The sequence below is a fragment of the Peromyscus maniculatus genome, chromosome 9 (assembly GCF_049852395.1).
Source record: "Peromyscus maniculatus bairdii isolate BWxNUB_F1_BW_parent chromosome 9, HU_Pman_BW_mat_3.1, whole genome shotgun sequence".
Classification (NCBI taxonomy): Eukaryota; Metazoa; Chordata; class Mammalia; order Rodentia; family Cricetidae; genus Peromyscus; species Peromyscus maniculatus.
The window spans coordinates 31,339,615-31,356,748 of NC_134860.1; the positions used below are offsets into that span (position 1 = coordinate 31,339,615).

The 17,134-nt window shown below is 41.2% G+C and overlaps 1 pseudogene; it reads right to left on the minus strand.

The window, feature by feature from the left end:
• Positions 1-2,534: 2,534 nt before the first annotated feature.
• On the minus strand, positions 2,535-3,108 carry LOC107399672 (aldo-keto reductase family 1 member B1 pseudogene; annotated as a pseudogene).
• Positions 3,109-17,134: the final 14,026 nt, after the last annotated feature.

Sequence of the window (17,134 nt, forward strand, 5' to 3'; positions counted from 1 at the left end):
ACCCACAGGCACAGGAAAGGACTTTCTGACTGGATTCCTGTAACATAAGCATTAAGACTAACAGTTGCCAAATGAGGCCACCAGAAACTAGAATCTTCTGTAAAGCAAAGAATGCCATCATCTGAGTTAAGAGACTGAATATTCAATGGGAAAATCATTACCAATTATACATCTTGCAGGTTTGTGCCCAAAATGCTCAAATAACTTAAAAAACTTGCTGCACTCCGCAGGAATATATCATAAGAACTCAGCTGGTTATGGCAAAGTCACTACCTGAGGGGATCAAGGATTTCCTTAAGAGGAAGCCAAATTCCAAGGAGCATTTGGTGTTATTTGGCTTGTTATATATCAGCTGTATTCCGTATGAAAATCATGTGTGCCTTCATAGTTTTCCCAATTGACTTTTCCTTAAGAAGGGCTAACAGTGTGGACCAATCACTCTCTGGAATACACATTCCAGGTATTTGGAGAATAGCCTCAGGAAAGGCTTTCTCTGGAATCAGATATCTCCCTTACCCCTACTTTCAAGGACTACAGGAAACACCATCCAGGTGGGTGCCCAGCTTCCAAGGATAACAGTGATAACAGCCCACATGCAAGTCTCCTCACAAGGTAAATTCCACAAGGAGACACTGCCTAGGTCAGGTGGACCTTAAGTAATAGCTTTACACAATTTGGCTCGGACCCTCCCTTTTTATACCAGGACTTGCAGGGCATGAGAGAGAGAAGAGAAAAGAGAATGGAAGAACTAGATGGGTAAGAACTTGAGAGGAACAAACTGAGATGGGGAAGAACTAGATTGAAGGGCTAGAAGAGAGTACTAGAGGAACGAGATGGAAGATGAGGAAGAGTCAGATGGGAAAGTCCTAGCTGGGTAATAACAAGGTGAAAAGGACCTAGATGAGGCAGAATTAAGACGAGAGAATTAAGATAGAACTTAAGTGGGAGCACTAGATAAACAGAAATCAGGCAAGAAAGGAGCTAGGCACGAGAACAGAACTGAAGCTGTTCATCACATAGGTTGTTATGCCAGAGGAATTAAAGCAAGTGGACTGACTATAGAGCTCAGTGTGCTTAGATTCTATTTCCCAAAATAGTCCTTGCCGTTAGTAGTTCTCTCTCCTGAGCCCCTGGGATGTATAATATTAAGGCTGGTCCCTCTAATAGACAAGAAAAACTAAATGTAAAGAATATAAAGAACCCAATTAAAAAACAAAACAAAATGGGGCAGGGAACTAAATAGAGGGTTCTCAAAATATGAAACACAAATGGTTGAGAAACACTTAGAAAATGTTCAAAATCCTCCTAGATAAAGGAAATACTAATTAAAACTACTTTGAGATTTCATCTTACTCAATCAGAATAGCCAATATTAAAACAAAATAAAACAAAACAAACCACATAAAACAAATGACAGAAGATGTCAGTGAAGATGTAGTTAAGGGGGATAGCCACTATTGATATCAATGTGGAGGTTCCCCCAAAAGCTAAAAATAGATCTACAACAACCTCCAAGCTATATCACTCTGGAGCATGGACCCAAAAGGCTCTGTATTTTACTATAGAGAACTTTCTCATCCATGTTCATTGCTGCCTTGATTGCCATAGCCAGGAAATAGAGACAGCCTAGATATCCATCACTTTGTGAATGGATAGTGAAAATGTGATACATTTACACAGTGGGTGATTATTTAGCTGTTAGGGAAAAGGAAATTATGAAATTAATAGGTAAACTGATAGAACTGGAAATGATAATTTTGAGTGAGGTAATCCAGACCCTGAAAGACAAATACTGCATGTTTTTTCTCATATATGAATGTTAATTTTTAAGCTTTATATCTGTGTGTTTCATTTAGAAAACCCAAAGAGGTGAGGTAACTAGGAAGGGACCACAGGGGAGGAGTGGTTCTTCTAAGAAGGGAGAAATAGACTATAGAACCATAAAGGAGAAAACAGAAAAATGGAACAGGAAGGATTACGTGGGTGGGAATGTGAGGGTAGGGTAGAGGAGGGAATATGGAGAGGGACAACTCACACCAAGGCCTTTTGCAAAACCATATGGAAACTACTACTTTAGAAGCTTCCTTATACATATATGGACTTTAAATGGGGTCACCCTATAATGCGAGGGGCAATACCCAACTAGATACCATATGCTACCAAGTAAAATCCCAAGTACCAGGAATAGGTTACCTCTTTGAGTTGTTGGCTAATGGGATCTCATAGACCTCTACAAACTTTTTTTTTCACAAAAGCAATTTTTATTTGAGGCAAAGAGAAGTGTGATCCAAAGGAGTACAGTTCTAAGCACTAAAAACTTCAATGTTAGTGGCACTACTTGAACTACAAATCTTGCTTCTCTTTGGTTGGAAAGGTACTGTGTTAAATGTTCTCCAGGTGGGTAAGAAGATAAACCAAGAAAGGCTGAAGAAAACCTGTCAGCTACTGACACTGCTCTCCAGAGCCTCCATTAAACTAACAAACCCTCATGGTCTGATGGGCAAGGCTCCACCAGTGCGGAGGGATACAGGCCACACAATACCTCTCAGGACAGATGAAGCAGGAAGAACAGGTACGAGTCACTTGGGGTAGAGCAGGCATCCACAGCTTCAGACTTCTGCATGGAAGGGGTAATCCTTGTGTTTAGCACAGCTCATCAAGGCACACACCCTCCAGTTCCTGTTATAGCCGAGTAGAGTAGTCATATCCTCCTTGCTCAGCTCGAAGTCAAAGACCTTCAAGTTCTCAGTAATTTGTGCTGGTGTCACAGACTTGGGGATCACCACCAAGTTCCTTTGTATGGGGAACCAGATCAGTACCTGGGCTGTAGTTTTATTGTACTTGGATGCAATTGCCTTAATCCGGGGATCCACCAGGAGAGAAGGATCTTCTGGATGCCTTTGGAGTGGTAGTACTCAGTCAGCTTCTCCTGAGCTAGGTACGGGTGGCACTTGATCTGGTTAACTGTAGTTAACCCTGTAGCAGGCTTATATTTTAAACCAGGTTTGTTTAAGATCCTCTCAATCTGGAGAGGGTTGAAGTTGGAGACACCAATCGATTTCACCAAACCTTCATCCACCAGCTGCTCCATGGCCGTCCAAGTGTCCACAAAATTGACCTCTACAAACTTTATAGTTATTGTCAATACTATTGATTAGCCCCAAGAACTGGACAGTAAGATTACATTGCTGAAGACACCTCATACTTGAGTCACAGAACATGGAGAAGTCTAGTTGGTACTCAGCAGGAATTTCATTCTTACTAGGTAGCATTAATAGTGCTGGAAGGTGTTAATTACATCACTGGGTATAAAATTAAACATTAATCTCTCTCAGTTTTGAACTCTGCAAGCTACGATAACAACCTGTCTGGCAAGAATGCCTGGTAGTACAATAGTGGCACACACGTTATGGAAGTAACCAATCACCTTTTCTGGATTGGTTCTGCTCCACATGGAAACCCACACCTGATACTGTTAATGAAGCACAGAACCTGTGGCTAGATAGTCTATGGGCCTTAGGGAAGAACTTAATACTATTATTCTATTATTCTTAATACTATTATTCTATTAAAACAACATAGCAATAAAATGATTTCTTTTTTTCTTTTCTTTTCTTCTTCTTGTTTTTTTTGAAAGAGGATTTCTCTGTGTAGCTCTGGCTATCCTGTAACTCACTTTGTAGACCAAGCTGGCCTAAAACTCAGAGATCTGACTGCCTCTGCCTCCTAAGTGCTGGTATTAAAGGTATCTGCCATGACCACCCAGAAATTTCTAATGACTTATTGTTATACCCAAAGATCAGTGAATCATTCAATCTTCATGAGAGAATCTTCATCTTGCAATATATGGCAATTAACACAAAAACATACCGACCTAGTCAATGTGCAGAAAATAAGAGACATCAGAATGTTCAAACCCTAATGGGATTTCTATATCATATCTCTCCCCTCAAGGCTCAGGGATCTATGTGAAAAGGGGGTGAGAGGGGTTGTAATAGCCAAAGGTAGTAGACTTCAAGGAAATAATGTTTTATGTATACAACAGGGCAGATATTTATATGAACTCACAGAGATTATGACAGCCTGTACAAGACTTACACTAATTTGAGCCAGAGAAAATCCCAGGATAGAGGACAGAAGTTCCATCCTTAGCTGAAGAACTCTTAGCATTTAGTTGCTTAGGGTATATTGACCATACACTAGAGCAGGGCCCTACACTCAGGAGTACTTGCCCAACACAAACTGGACTTGATGGTGAGAGGAATAAAGTGAGTGAGTGAGAGAGAGAGAGAGAGAGAGAGAGAGAGAGAGAGAGAGAGAGAGAGGACAGAGAGACAGAGGCAGAGAGACATAGAAAGACACATATATACAGAGACAGAGAGAGAATATGAAATTGGGTGAGTAAGCATGGAAGATCTGGGGAGAGTTGGGAGAGGGGGGATGAATATGATCAATATATATGCTATATTACATATTCATCAATATATTCATTAATATAATATATATTATATTAAATTTTCAAAATATAAATAAAACATTAAAACTAACATGAGCCTTGCAGCTTGATAAGCTACCTCCTCTGTGGAACATTCTTCAGGGGCTGCAGGATGCTGGCTCTGCCTCCTGACCCAAGTTAATTTTATTTAATTAATGCAAACAAAACTTGGAGTTCACAGTCTGATCAAAAATCCTGCAATGAAAGGATGGTTGCATTTCCTACTTTTATCCTGTAGAGGGCAGACCATAGAGAGAGAGGGAGCTCTCAGTTGGGTAGCTAGAGATTCAAAGACAGAAAGAATGCCCCACAAACTTTTTCTCTGCTTTCCTGGGTCTTATTCATCTTGAATATAGAATAAGTTTTGATACATGTCTTAAAAGGTGCTTGAGTTTACTCAGACTAGGTCTAGAGGTTTATTTTACTTATTTATTTATTTATTTATTTATTTATTTATTTATTTATTTATTTATTTATTTATTTATTTATTTTTCAGATTTCCTGGGGTTTCTAGGCTTATATTCTAGCTGGACTAGAAATCACTAGAGGTCACTTTTTTTTTTTTAAAGAAAAAAGTAACTCCATCTTGAGATTAATTTCTACTTGGTTTCACCGAAAAACTGAAAAACCACTTGACTGAGAGAGTTCTGGAAAGAATGTTTGGTGATTGACCAACATGTTTTGTTTCTTATATTTTAATATTTAAGGACTTATTTTGAAATTACCCCCAGAAAGGGGAAGAATTACTCTGGTAACATATCAGACCACAGATAATGCCGACAAATTAGGATGGCACAAAAAAGATAGGCTTGACACAGAAAGATACACACACACACACACACACACACACACACACACACACACACACACACACAAGAGCTGATGATTCTAAACACAACCACATATATTGCAGAAGAGGATTTAATTTGTTGACAAATACACAGTAGTCAACATCCTAAACCCAAAAATAGAAATAGGGCTGGAGAAGGTAGCCCAGTCAATACTTTTCAAACAGAGGACATGAGTGTAACCCCTAGAATCCATTAAAAAATGCCAGATGTGGTGATGTGGATTTGTAATCCCAGCACTGGGAAAAGGGGAAACAGGAATTGTGAGGCCCACTGGCTCGCCAGTCTAGCCTAGTTGGTGAGCTCCAGGCCAGTGAAAGAGGCCTTTCTCAAAGGAGGTAACATTCTTGAGGATGACATGTAAGTTGTTGTACATGTTGGTTTTGTGTGTCAACTTGACACAGCTAGAGTCATGAGACAGGAAAAAGCCTCAGCTGAGGGAATGCCTCCTTGAGATCCAGCTATAAGGCATTTTCTCAATTAGTGATCAACAGGGGAGGCCCAGTCCATGGTGGACAGTGCAATCCCTAGGCTGCTGGTCTTGGGTTCTATAAGAAGGTGGGAATGTGGCTGGAGAGATGGCTCAGCCATTAAAAGCTAGGCTCACCACCAAAAATATAAGAAGGTAGGAATGAGCAAGCAAGCCAGTAAGCAGCACCCCTCCATGGCCTCTGTATCACTTCCTGCCTCTGGGATCCCGCCCTGTTTTGAGTTTCTGTCCTGATTAATGCTGAAGTGTAAACCAAATAAACCCTTTCTTCTCCAAATTGCCTTTTGGTCACAGCAATAAAAACCCTAATTAAGACCATTGTCCTCTGGTCTCCACCCACATATATACACACATGTACATGCACCTACCACTCCATCAGGCACACACATATCAAAAGGATGGAAGCAAAAAATGAAAATAAAAACTTAAGGGCAACATAAAATGGATTTTTGATCATACTTAAAAAGTTAATTTCATATCAAACTATAAATATGTTTAGGTGGGCTACAAATTTGCCTTTCTGGCTATCAACCCCAAAACATTTATTGAGATTTGAGATGAAAATAAATAACTACTGAGTGTTTCTGTCACTGACATATTCAAGTACAGGTAAAGAGAGACTACAGTTAAGAGTAACAAGCTCATTAACACAAATTACTACTTGGAAGGCAGAGGCAGGCATATTTCTGAGTTTGAGGCATGCCTGGTCTACAGAGTGAGTTCTAGGACAGTCAAGGCTACACAGAGAAACGCTCTCTTAAAACAAAACAAACAAACAAACAAATAAATAAAAACAAATTCCTAAGCATAATGGTATTTTGAGTTCTTTTTCTGTCTTCAGTTTTGTGAGAGACTGGGAACATGCTATGGAGACCAGGCTGGATTCAAATTTGCATAGGTCTTGCCTATGCCTCTTCAGAGCTAAGATTCCAGACTTTAGAGTAATTTACCCAAAGTTATCTGAAAGAATAAAGATATTTGTCATCTCCCCTCCTCCCCACCAAGCAGGGTTTCTATGTGTTGCTCTGGCTGGCCTGAAATTCACTCTATAGACCAGGCTGGCTTTGAACTCAGAGATCCACCTGGTTCTGCCTTCCAATTACAAAATTTTAATAAGGGTACTTAAGGTGAAGCTCAGTATCTTAGTATTTGTCCAACATGTACAAGGGACACCCCCAGTACCAGAGGGTAAAAATCCAGGCATGGTAGTGTATGTTTATAATCACAGCATGTGAGAGGCTGAGGTAAGGGGACTTCCAGAATTCAAGAACTTGTCTCAAAACCAAAACCAAAACCAAACCAAACAAAACAAAACCAAAACTTAAGGCAAAACAAAACAAAAAATTGTGAAATAATCTTTTTGTACACTGTGAAGTTTTGTCACTAGGATTAGTTTAATAAAAAGCTAAGTGGCCAATAGATAGATAGGATTTTTGAGGCAGAGAGAATGCTGTGAATAATAATAATAATAATAATAATAATAATAATAATAATAATAGTAATAATAATAATAATGGCATTGAGAGGAGATGTCAGGACTCAAAGAAAGCAGCACGAACAGTACAGAGTAAAGGTAATAAAGCCACAAGGCAGAAAGTAAATTCACAGAAATGGGTTAATTTAAGTTATAAGAGTTAGTTAGGAACAAGCCTAAGCTATTGGCCGAGCTTTCATAATTAATAAGAAGTCTCCACATCATGATTTGGGAGCTGGCAGGAGGGACAGAAAAATCCTCCTACAAAAAAAAACCCAACAAAAAGCAGAAAAGGTCATTCATTTTTTAAAATGTCTATATTATAGAGGGAAATAAATAAGCATGCTGGTTTTAGTCATTTAACTTCTAAAAAACACCCCATAATGTCCTACAGAAAAATGAAATGCTAAAAAGAAAAAAAATCACAGCTTGAATTTATTAAAATATCATAATTCACAAAGTACAGATTATACAACATATAAATTTATTGGCTTAAAAAACACCTCTTTTTGCTTCTCTATTTGGGGTGGGGTGGGGGGTAGAATTCACTCCAACCAACCAATATTTCCTTTCCCAATGTAATTTATGTAAGCATTGTAGCTCAGATGGAAAAGTATCCTGGCAGTCGGGAGCCAAGGAATACCACAAAGTCACTGTAAGCATAGTGGCTTACAGTTCTGCTCCAGAGAAAGGTTTCCCCAATGTAATAACTCTGCTCCAGCAGGGGAGGGTTTCACCTGAGTTGTTAGGCTCTGCTTAGGTTCTCTAGAGTGTAACAACTCGGCTAGGAGAAAGTTTTGGTGGCAATTCTGCTCTGCTCTGCTCTGCTCAACTCAGGCAAAAATTGCTAAGCTGTGCTCTGCTCCAGTGAAAATGTCACACAGTGTAACAAACCTCATGCAAGAGATTTACTGGGAAGGAAGAATCCAGGAGTGTGGCTGCCTTTAGTGAGAAACAGCAGCAAACTCAACAGGGCACAGACCTGGTTCTGGCGCAGAGCTTTCCCTGGTGGTTTGTGATTGGTGGATTTTGATGGTCTGATTCTGAGGCAAGCTCAGGGACTGGTGGCATTTCAAGCTCAGGGACCTCAGGGATTGGTGGGATTCTGTGCTCAGGGATTGGTGGGATTCTGTGCTCAGGGATTGGTGGGATTCTGCAACCTGACTCTGTGGTAGGCTCAGGGATTGGTGCAATTTCAAGCCCTGGTCCTCGGGTCAAGTGAGGGTCAGGGTGTTTTTCCTTGACCTCTTTCCCCTACAATTTATTCTAGGTCCCCTCAGCCCGTGTTTTTTTTTTTGACAAGATATGTATCCCAGGTTGGCCTTGAACTTCTATGTAGTGAAGGGTAACTTCTGACCTTCTCGATTCCATCTCCTAAGAGTTGGTTTAATCAGGAATAGTAAATAACAAATGTCATTCAGAACCACAGGGCTGCCTGGGAACTTGGAGTCACTTGGCGTTTGGGGCAGGAGAGAGAGAGAACTGCAGTTCTGTGAAGGACCAGAATCCTGACCCAGTTGCCTTTAGTGTTTGGCCTTTGGAGGCTACACAGGTCTGCTGGGGTGATGTGATTGACATGGCATTTCACGAGTGCAGGGTGCAGGGTTGACTAGGCTCCTGTCATGAGTCTGAGGCGGGTCCTCGCTAAGTTGCATTTAGTGTATTACTAGGCGACAGAAACAACAACAACAACAACAACAACAACAACAACAACAACAACAAACAACGGTAGGCAGAAGCTGAAGCCTTCCTTGCTGGAACTGTCGTTAAGGTGTGCACGCACGCACTTAAGAGACGCGAGGAAATCCTCCATTGTTGAACTGCAAGTTTTCCTGGTTGGAAAGCTCGAGGAGATGTGTACCCATAAACACGCACTTGGCTTAGCAGTGTTGCCAGGCTACAGAGGGGGTGGCTGATGGACACTGAACCACCGGCCTAGTGGTTCTCATGTGGCAGGGTGGAGAGACTTGCTGGCTTTATTTCAAAATTTTACCAGGAAGTGGGAGTGGGGGTGGGTGAGGGCGGGACAGGCTGGCCGGTTGGCCTCCCCATGAAGAGGATCTTTTGGTCCAGGAGGAGGGGTTGGGTGCCTGGCTGCTCCTCTACCCGCCTGTGGCTTTGGGTGTGCTAGTGGTGATAGCCACCCAATTTCCAGATACATCACTGGATACTGCGCGGTGGGACAGATCCATCATGCTGCAAGTGTCGGCGCTGTAGCTACTGTGGAGCGTTTCCTCACCTACCGGGTAAACGGTGTAAACGACACAGATAAGAGGAACAGGTAATAGAACTTGGAAGTGAGTAGGAGCAGAAGATGAAGGGGCTGTTGGTGACAGGTGGGGCCAACTTGGGAAAGTGGTTGAGTCAACTGAGTAGGTGTGTTGATTAAGACGGGCGAGGGGGGAGTTTTGCTGTGCCATGGAAGGATCAACTCCCAACGTTCTGAGAGAGAGGTGGGAAGCAGTACATAGATACACTGTCTAACGTGCTCACCAAGAAAAGGCTAGTGAAGACTTGTTTTTTTTTTTTTTTCACTTCAACTGTAGAGGATGGGTCAACTGAAAAACCTCAACTCTTAGGCCTGAAAATGAATTTCTTCCAAACCTAAATGCCTAGGTCAAATCGTATCCACTAGTTCCAAGAGGAGAATTTTGGGGAAGACTTGAGAACTTGGATACTCCCTAAGGTTGTCTTATGTATTAACTATAGTTGAGGTATCCGAGTTGGAGTACTATTGATATGGACGTGATATAAAAAATAGCCCAGGATATATCATGTCCCCCATTTATGAGTAGAATTGGGGTAAACCTGAAAATATTTATTTTCCTTTGTGTCATCATACAATAAGGTCTTGTTAGGGAGAGTGTGTTAAATTTTTGTTTTGTATGTTAAGAAAAATTGAAAAATGCTGTTAGTTATAAAGCATCATAAATTGTAAGTGGAATTCCAATGTCATAGACACTAAACTGTGAAATAAAGATCATTTTAAGGAAGACATGATGTTCATTGGTATGCAACCCCAGCTCCTAGTAGCTTCCTAGTAAGTTGAGATACAATTTCAAGATCATTCCCATCTGAAAAACATACCTGTGCCTTCTGCAGCTAAAAACACACTTTTCTAAATATGTAATTCTTGAGCCTGAGAGACTAACTCAGTAGCTAGAGGTGCTTGCTGCCAACCCTGACAAGTTGAGTTCCATTCCTGAGACCCACATGGTGGATAAAAATTGACTTCCACAAGTTGTCCTCTGAATACTTCCACACACTAGGTAAAATGAGATCTCTCCCCCCATCACACCCCATAATCTTTATATGTCTGTATGTCTGCATAGTAGGAATAATTCTAGTATTTCACTTCATTGAAATGCTGTATTTGTTAGTAGTAGGAATACTAATCATCATTGTGTCCATCAAATACTAAGCTGTCAGATGCTGGAAACACTTGTACATGCTTTGTACAGAATTGAAATTGAAGCATCACATTAGTGCTATGGAAGATAGCTACTATGTTTAACCCCCATCATATGGATAAGGAGATTGACTTATGGAGCTCACAAAAATCCCAGAAATTTCAAGATCAGGTAGTAGGTATCAGATTAGAGTAGGATTAAATCCAAGCTGAATTAAATCTACTGGGCTTTCTACTTTTATTCAGACAGGCTATTCCAAGCATGGATGTTGTCATGATAAAGCACTTGCCCTGAATGGGGCAGGCCTTGTCTTATGTCCCCAGAATTGGAAGAAATGAAGAAAAATAATCTTCCTTCAGAAGAAAGTTAGACACTATTTAATTTTTAAAATTATATGGATAAATATGCTTTGACATAGATCTCCATTATTTTCTAAAAAGTTCTCTTATTTCCACAGAACTGCACGGCATTATGCTCGTGCACATGGCCATTTGGGAGTGGTAACTCTTCTAATAGAAACTGTAACATTAATGTCTATGACGATGACAACTGCACACCCCTAATTAAGGTAGATGTACAGACAACAGTTTCTGTATGAGATGGATTAATTAGACTTAAATTCTTGGACTTGTGTACTGGGTAATGGTTAACACAGAAACTCATAACTCATCTAAATGCAGAAAGGAAGTGTCTGTGGAGTGCTTAGCCATAAATGGGACATCTGTATTGTACCCTTTCCCAGAAGGCTCAGGGACCATCACAAGACAGAAGCCTGAAATGAGGCAAACCAATAGGAACAAGGGTCCCATGGAGAGGTGTTGATTGGGAGGACTGTGGATGAGAAATATGACAAAAGCAATAACTGGGACCAGGAGGTTGTGCATAAGCTGATGACTTATGCCAGGTAAGTTTATTAAGAAGTACAGCCTCATATATGGTATTTTTCAAAAGGAAAAATAGCCAAGGCCATCAAGAGCTAAGACAATGTTGGCAAAGAGAACATCTCAGACACAGTTGCCTAAGGACAGATAACCACAGCCCAGGAGGAAGAGTTGGGTCACCAGAAGCTTCAGCTTTGACTCTTTTGAAGCACTGGATCTATCCCTAGATTGTCTTGCTAAGTCTGCTTCTGGACAAGGATACAGAGCTAAAAGTCCCCTTTGTCTTTTCATCAGAGTCTCTAGGGGAGTCTTGGGTAGGTCTGATTCCCCACACTGAAAGACTGTGAGAGTCAGAGGTCAAGGAGGACCAGAGTGAAACAGTGTCTTCTGGGCGTGACAGGACTGATGCACTCATGAACCCACAGCAGCAGGGATTCCCTGACCAAGACCTGAGCAAGATCAAGCCATTCTAGCATGAAGTGGGAAAGGGGTTCTGTGAGCCCCATCTCTAACTTAGGAGCTAATGACAGTTGGTGACTTCTGGGGAAGGGATAGTTAGCTTTCTTTAAGGGTATGGCTACTAGTAGGTTGACCACATCCCAGTAGATGATCCCACATCAGGAATATATGGGCAGAACAAATTGGAGTCAGTGAGTTATTTATTATTGTTTTTTAAAGATGACATGAAGTTGAGGAGTATACAGAGGTGGGACTGGATTTGGGAGGAGTTAGGAGGAGGCGTTGGGGTGAGTATGATCAATATACATTGTATGAAATTCTCAAAGAATTAATAAATAATTAAGAAGTGCTTATATTATCTGGTGTTTTGATGCACACCTGTAATCCTAATACTTGGGAGACTCAAGCAGGAGAATTTTGAATTCAGGCAAGGCTGAGCTGCATACATGACCCTGTCTCAAAAAGTAAAAAAAAAAAAAAAAAAAAGAAAGAAAGAAATTCTTAGAATAAAAAGTGAATGTGTCTCATTTAATGATAAGTAATTGATGAAACCTGTGGAATGCTTAGTTTTAGTTGAATTGATGACTTATTTACTTATGTAACACCTACAGGCCTCACAGCATCAGCATGAGGAATGTGTGGCTCTCTTGCTACAGCATGGTGCTAAACCAAATGCTGTGGATGCTCTTGGAAACACTGCCCTCCACTATGCAGTGCACAGTGAAAACACATTCATAGCTTCCCAGCTCCTTGAACATAGTGCAAATATTGAAGCTAAAACAAAGGTAAAAAAGCTTCTATTTCCAATCCACCTCTAATATATTGTTTTATAAAATATTGACACACATGGCTCTGTTTTCCACCACAGAAGTTCAGGCATTCACTGAATGAAAATACTCTGTAGGGAGTTAATCAATCAAAGGTATCAAAGGTACAGATACTTTCAAAGGCTTTTTAGGGGCTACAGATTTCTTCTATGCATTCATGGCAAATAGTTGCAGGAACATTGAATTTGTTAAAGGCAAAAATATTTTTCTTATCTCTTTTCACCAAAGACTTTTTTGAGTTAGTGTAAAACCACACAAGAAAGCAAAACATTTCTTTTTTTTTTTCATAAAACAAAATTTATCTTTAATTGGTAAGTGTCAACAGCAGTACAAAAGATGGAGTGATGACAGCTAGTTCAGGGTAGAGGACAGTCTTGAGGTAAATGAGCATAAATAGGCAGTTCCTATAGACACTCCCCCGCGGGCTGAGCCCCATCGTGGCATAGACATTATCACCCAAGGATGGCATGTCTAACACATATCAGGAAAGCACCTTGTGCAAAGAGGGCGAAAAGTAGCTCAGGTGCCAACATATTCCAGGATGGACAAAGACGGCACGCCTTTCTCTCTCATCTTTTCCCTTGATGGTGAGGCAGAGCAGGGAAGCCCTGGAGAAGTTCCACTGGAGGGTGTTCCATGCTGAGGTTGTCTCATGCCAATACTGTCCAGCAAGATCCAAGAGGTCTGTGTATGCGACAAAGCTAAGGGCAGTGAGCCGCTCCTTTCGATTCCAATTTCCCATCTCTTTAAGTCCTTAGCCAACTTCTTTTTTTCACTATCCAGAGGAGAGTGTGCGAAAGCTGTGATGGTAACCCTTCAGGTCATTTAAAAACTTTACACTGGACTGTACAAGATTTTTTTTTGATAAACTATTTACATTTTCAGACTTTCAAACATATTCAAAGCAGCAATTGACACTAGTTTTTTAATGCTTGTTTGTTTTTCTAATTGCCCAAAATAGTTACCAGCCATGGGCCAAGTAGGTACCTGTGGTATTCATAGAATTTCAATAAAGAAAATCTGCACTTAAAATTTGCTGGAGGGTGTGCTGAATATCCCTAGAGTCTAAAGGGTCACACCCACAGTGTTGCTATGGGAACCAATGCACAGTACCTTGACAACAGAGTTGGAGTTGTCCGGACAGCCCTACACAAGCTTTACACTTCAAAACAGCAGCCAGCATGTCAGTCCAGCATGTCAGTGAGTTGTGCTGATTAAATTAACATAGAATACAATCTCACAATATACATCACAAACAAATTACAATGTAGGCAAAGAAAAGAGTTACAGAAAGATAAGTTATGCATTAACAGCTTAGAGGCTTGTATAGGGTAATTCAAAATTGTACTTGGCAAATACAAGAATGAGCCAGAACAAGCCCTAAACATCCTGATGTCTACAAGCTGGAGGACACAATGAAGATCGCATTAGAAAGCTAGCTAGCAAGTGAGTGAGTGAGCGAGTGAGCAAGCGAGCAAGCAAGCACACATATGGCGAAGGAAGGAAGACAATGGAGGGTACTCACCAGCAGACCTGCAATGTGCAGCAATGACCGTAGTATTTGCACATTCCTCAGACTCCAAGGGTGCCCACAGTGAAGCCCTGCTCTATGCCTGCACTTCCATGGAACTAAGACACCAGCAAGAAACATCACCTACCGCCTGCCTCCAACTCCTTTGTCAATAGAAGGGACTCTGCAGGCAGGAAGCCTTACTTTTTCAGCCCTTCCCCAGTCACTCCATCTCTGCCCTCGAGCATCCCCAGTGCCAGGTTATAAGTGTTTGGAAATGATGGGATGGGGGCAAAAAAGAACTTTGCTTACATATCATGATTTTCAATCTATTTTTGATGTGCATAGCCCTGATCAAGAGCATGTGGCATCAGAAGCAATGTGATTGGCAGGAGGAATAGCTGCTTACAAAGAAGCCGTGTCAGGGGTAGAGGACCTAAAAAAATGCAGTGCAAGTGAGACCAGTAAGGTCACCACTGTCATTCTACTTTCAGAATGAGCCAAGAGCCAGCCCAGTCCTCGGAGGAAATGTGGACAGCAGGCAAGGCTTTCTTAGGTAAGAGGCAGACCCCGCCATCATGTCAGTCTGTTCCTCTAGACACATCTCTTTGCAGTTGTTGGCACTTGGTACAGGACTTCTATGGCTCAAAACGATGAAGGAATTCTCGTTTCCTTTCCCTAAGGAATTGGTAAAGTCAATTTACTGAAAATGAATGACGAGAGAACAGCAACCTCCTGGGTGGCATCAGTGTGGCCAGGCCATGTTTCAGCTGAGGAAGGTGCTCATCCCTAATTGCTGAGCTCCGGGCTCAGGAGGTTGTATACTAGAGATACAGCCTGGCTTTACTGAAGCCTGGTTTCAGCTCTAGAGGGATCAGCCCCTTCTTTAGCACTGCTGGCTCCCATAGGGCTACTGGCCAGAGGAGGCCAGCATTTGACCAGCAGAATAGCTCTGTGAGCCCACACCTGAATTTAGAACATGGCCTGGGAGTCTGTGTCAGGCCTTGGCGAAGGAATTCAGGCCCAGGACAGGCTAGAAGGTATCAAATACCAAGTGAGGCAAACCCGAAAGGCTGAGAGAGTGTTTGTGAAAACAACAACATGGCCTGGAATTTGCCAGTGAGGAAGAGAAATTGCCAACCAGGCTTCACATGTCCATGGAAGGACCTTCTCTCTCTCTGTCCCCTTAGTCCTTCCTCTCTTCCTTCTTTCCTCTTCCATAGAGCCCATTCACTAACAAGAGGACTGTCTAACAATAGCACTATTTCCAGTTGACAAAGAAAAGCCTGATCCTATGAGTTCTTTCATGGAGACAAACTTGGGTTTTGATTTAAAGCTAGTGTAAAAGAGGGAATGTTGCAGGAAGGTGACTTCAGAACCCCCTTGACTGGTACTGTGAGGTTAATACTAATCTTGTTGGCAGATCTTTACCTCTAAAATGAAACTCGCGCTTCTTGCCATTACAGGGCCACAGAACTATCTGGGGAGATGGATCTGGATTCACAAGCAAACTGACTTTCTCCTCGCTCTGCTGGAAACTGAGTGTGTGCAACTCCTCAGCTTTCTATAAGGAAAGAGGGGGGAGTCTGAGCTGGGGGACCAGTGGGTTCTGGACCACATGAGAACAGGTAGGGGTCCTGCTGTCTTGGCTGAGGATGAACACTGCCTCACTGGAGCTGATAGCTCTCTGTCCACACTAAATGTGACTGGTCAGCTTTTAGTGTGGAGCAACACATATGGATAGAGAACAGAAAGAAGACACATAACTTATATGTCACTAGGAATTCATGAACCAAAAATAAATTCTATTTCTATGTTATATTTACACAATTAGAAAACTCTAAAAATGAGATGGTGAAGTCATAAAAACTTTGTTTAAGCCCCACTGATGTAAGTGATCTCTGTGATTGTCATTCTCCATTCCCATGGATATTTAGAGCCAAATGTGGCTAATAAATAGAATAAACTGTGTATGCACAAAATTTAGATTAGAATACAGCATCACTGCCTGAAACCAATGAGAGGCATTCACACTGATCATTCCCAGACAGGCTTTGTGTTTGAGAACATGGCTAGAAGTTCCTGGACCCAGTGCCGAGGCAGAGCTGGAGCTGACAAGAAGTTCCTATACACATGTATTTTGCATAAATAAATGAAATAACAAGACATAAAAATGACTCAGATCCAGCAACTGTGAGGCAAGCCCACACGAGTCGAAACAGATGACTTTTGTTCATGTAGTTTCCATACCAGTTTCACATTAGTCAGTGATAAAAATACCATTTATATCCAGTGCTTGTAACAGTTACGAAACCAGCATCTGTGAGTGTGTGTGTTTGTTTTTCTTTCTTATTTCTTTTTTTTTCTACAAGCAAATCAAGTTTCAATCTTAAAGAACAGTCTTTTGTTCTCCACCAGCCCAGAATATTATTTTGGCATGGTCATAAAAACAAACAAAATTAACTACTATGCTAAATGTTTGCCTTTGTGCAAAATTAATTTACATACAATACAACACTAGCCATATAACGTTCTACCTATGCAGCACAATTTAAAAAAGCAAAACAAAACGAAAACGAACATACCAGTGAGAGCAGAAGCCAAAGAAGAGGGAGAAACATGAGGAGGAGTGGAGGGGAGGAGGAGACAGAGAGTCCAAGCAATCAGTAAGACATAATAAATACTCATTTTGTTTTTGAAAAGTGACCTCCTCCTCCTCATATGAAATCAATGTACAAGA